This window comes from Equus caballus, chromosome 2 (assembly GCF_041296265.1).
Source record: "Equus caballus isolate H_3958 breed thoroughbred chromosome 2, TB-T2T, whole genome shotgun sequence".
NCBI classification, from domain to species: Eukaryota; Metazoa; Chordata; class Mammalia; order Perissodactyla; family Equidae; genus Equus; species Equus caballus.
In genome coordinates this window covers 116,060,505-116,064,541 of record NC_091685.1, presented here as the reverse complement: position 1 = coordinate 116,064,541, position 4,037 = coordinate 116,060,505, and the positions used below count along the sequence as shown (strand labels likewise).

General features: G+C 35.8%; 1 non-coding gene across 1 annotated transcript; it reads left to right on the top strand.

The window, feature by feature from the left end:
- Nucleotides 1-1,262: 1,262 nt before the first annotated feature.
- Nucleotides 1,263-1,369, top strand: LOC111772626 (U6 spliceosomal RNA). The gene has a single exon (XR_002806630.1). It is a non-coding gene; the product is annotated as a U6 spliceosomal RNA (small nuclear RNA).
- Nucleotides 1,370-4,037: the final 2,668 nt, after the last annotated feature.

Here is a 4,037-nt window from a genome sequence, read left to right as displayed (position 1 = left end):
CAAACCAAAAAACTTCAGAGATTTAGTTTTATATATGATTCACTTAGGGATCCATTTTCATTTTCTTCTAGTTAGATAATGAACAGTGCCACTACTTTCAAATAATCCATTCTTTTCTCTCAATTGAACTTTTTCTCTGAATATCTTTATAATAATTGAATTCTTTTATCTGTTTAATTTCCCATTCTGTACCCCCCGATCTATTTTTTTCTCAGCCTGATGGCATATTGATCACACTGACTTTATGGTGTGCTCTGCTAGCTGGAAAGGCAAGATCCCTAAACTAATTTTAGTTTTACTTTATAGTAATCAAATTATAAGACTTTTTCTTCCCAAGAACAAAACAAACAAGAGAGAATCTGGCAGAAATTCTAATTAGTATCAATTAAAGTTGTATAATATCTTGAAAGAAATGCATGTAGAATACATAAACATGGCTTATCTGTCCCCTTGTTCAAATCTTGTTTTATGTTTCCATATCATTTTATACTCTTCCTCATATAGGTCCTAATATTTTCTACTTATACACATTTCTAAGTATTTTATTTTTCAATTATTTTTTTTGAGGAAGATTAGCCCTGAGCTAACATCTACCACAAATCCTCCTGTTTTTGCTGAGGAAGACTGGCCCTGAGCTAACATCCATGCCCATCTTCCTCTACTTTATATGTGGGATGCCTGCCACAGTATGGCTTGCCAAGTGGTGCCATGTCTGCACCCAGGATCTGAACTGGCGAACCCCAGGCCGCCAAAGTGGAATGTGAGAACTTAACGCTGTGCCACCAGGCTGGCCCCTCTAAGTATTTTATTTTTTATCTTAAATTACTTCGTTTTCATTTCTAAGTACTATTTGCTCAAATAGACAAAACCTATTTTTTGTTGATTGTTTTCATATCCAGCTACCTTACCAAATTTTAAAAATTGTCCCAATTAATAAAAAATTCCATTGGATTTGTCAGATATACAAACACATCAGCAAAAATTGACTTTATATTTCTTATACTGGTTATTTTTTTTGTTTACATAAATTTGTCAGAAACAGACAATGTTAAATAATGATGGAATATATGGTATCTATCTCTAGGGAAATGGTTTTATTACTTTGACTTATGTTGGTCTTTAACCATTTAAGTACCATATTACATATTTGATTCTACTTATTCTTTAATGTTTACTAAACATTTATAAATATGTTATTAAAAATGCTGCCAGATATTATATCTAACTTTTCAGCATACGTTGATGTTATTAAAAGTCCCATGGTGTTTGCTTCGGCAGCACATATACTAAAATTGGAATGATACAGGGAAGATTAGCATGGGCCCTGCGCAAGGATGACACGCAAATTTGTGAAGCATTCTCTATGGTTTTGGTGGTTACCATAGGGGAAGTGGGGAGGGGGGAGGGCAAAAGGGGGTGATTAGGCTCACATGTGAGGTGATGGACTATAATTAGTTTTTGGGTGGTGAGCATGATGTATGTAATCTACGCAGAATTCAAAATATATTACCATGTACACCTGAAAGCTATATAATGTTATAATCCAATGTTACTGCAATAAAAAAAAAGTCCCATAAGTTTTGGAATGAGCTATTGTCCTCATTACTACTCGTTATTGTCATCATTGTTGTTATGTATTTTATTTTTCAGATAGTTCAAACACTTTGGCTTATATTCTATTATTATTATTCCTATCAAAATTTCCACTATAATCGGAAAGTTAAGGAAATGTTTTGTTCTAAGGTAAGATTGACTTTGTCTGCCTCCCTGAGTGACCCCGTAGTCTGCAGAGCCAGGCACCTGAGCACCGCAGGAGCAGCAGCAGAATCTTCTTCACTCCTGCCATCCTCATCGAGGCCATCTGATGGTCTTTACCTTGGATTCCTGACTAGCTAGCCATTTTCCTAACTGAAAATTAGACTCAGTCCTTGAACCTCAGCCTGCTTTTCTGGGAGCTCAATACTTTGGGGACTTGACTTTGCCTGGAGGATGCAGTGTAAGTCCTCAATCCATCAACTACCACTTTAGATCCAATGATCAACTTAATCTAAAATAAAGTCTTCAGTAAGCCTCTCAGCCTACCTCACTGACCTGATGACTAGACGATTATGTGTTCTCTGGCTTCATCAAGTCTTTCAGATCATATTCCTTTTAACTGCCACTTGAACAGAAAATTACCATCTTGAAGTTTCTGCCTACTTGACCCAATTTATCACCTTCCTTAACTTTTCCAGTAACAGTGTTTCTGAGATGTCCAAATGTTAGATTTATGTTGAAAAGTTCTGTGAAATGTAAGAAATGAAGAATTTCTCAGATTTAAAAGATACATAGATTTAAGTTAATTTTGCCTAAGGAGAATATTAAAGAAATTCATCCCGAACATGGACAAAAATGAAACAATATTCATGATTTGCATGTACTAATGCCTTTTATTAAGCAACTATCATGTGTCTTGCACTGTTATATCTGTTGACACAAAATAACCAAACCATTCTATATGATAAGAGAGATAAAATGAGTTTCGCTTGAGCCAAACTGAGGATTATGACCTGGGAAGGCAGTTTCCACAAAGGAAGAAAGTGTTCTGGAAAAACAGGGCTTTCAGCATAGTTTTATACCTTTTTAGAACAAAGTACATACATTAAACACACCCAGGATACTTAGTCATCAAAGTTTCAAAGAGGTATTCAGTTGCAAATTAGCAGGTCAACATGACCCTGATGTCCAGGAAAGGGAATTTATCTTTTGGAGTACTAATATGGATGTTACTGATACTGGTGGGCATGGGGGGGGATGTATGCATTCTTATCTGCAAAAAGTGCATTCTTTTACTCTGAGATAATGTTTAATGTGTTCTTTACTTTAGTAGATAAGCAGATGTACAATGTATGTTTGATAAGCCATAAAGCAGTCTTCTTTAGTTCTAACCAAAGCAGTTTTGAACCAGAATTGCTACCCCATGTACCTCAATATGTGAAAATCTCTTGTCATCCTAGGCACTGATGTTACAGCAGTGAATATCTGCCCTAAAGATACTTAAATTTTGGAGGTGAAGACATAATAGACATGTAAATAGATAAATTGACATAATTTCAGATTGTGATAAATGACATGAGGACAGGAGAACATGGAAAAGTGATAGAGTGATGACGGAGATTACTGAGTTGTGTAATCAAGGTTGCTGTCTTCAAAGAAATAACATTAGATCTGATACCTGACAAGAAAAAGCCAAACACATGTAGGTATGAGAACGAAGAATTCTAGGAAGAAGGATATCCAAGTTTAGAAGAAATCCAATAAAACTAAACATATTGCATTTGAGAAGCAACATAAAGGTGGAGGAGATGAAAAATTTTCCTTCTACCTTTCTGAATTCCTTTGGCTAGTTGAAGAGTTTGATTGACTTAAGATAGATTAACAGAAGAAAACAGAAGTTTAATAACATGTATACATGGCAGAGACCCAGGAAAACTGAGTAACTCCCAGAAATGGGGGAAGCCTTCACCTTAAATATCATCTTCAGCTAGAGACAAAAGATATTGAGGATGGGGAAACAGTTATGGAAAGTGATCAGGAAAAGCCCGGTAAGCAAGGGTAAGCTGGTTCCGCAGATTTAAGTCCTTGCCTTCTGCATTGAGAAGAGTTTCTAGAGAGAAGGTTATCCTCCTCTCCCTGGATTAGGGAGTCACCCTTATAAATGGAGATTTCTCTTATACATGTAAATGTCTCTTACAAAAGGGTAACTTCTCAGTTTTGAAGCTTTTCCTATGTCTGAAGTTTCTTAGAAATAATCAGCCTAAGATAATCCTTATGCTAAAGAGACATATTTTAGGGTTGCAAATTCTCCCCTACAGAGGCCAGGAAGAATGTAGAAGAGAGGGAGAAAGAGGTACGCCCACCTCTGTCTGGTTGCATAGGCCATGGTAGGGGGTTTCAATGTTTTTGTAAGTCTAACAGGTATTCTTTAGCTAATATGATTCTTTTACTTGATTTTTACATCTAAATACTTGTCAACCTACAAAAATAGAAACCAATTT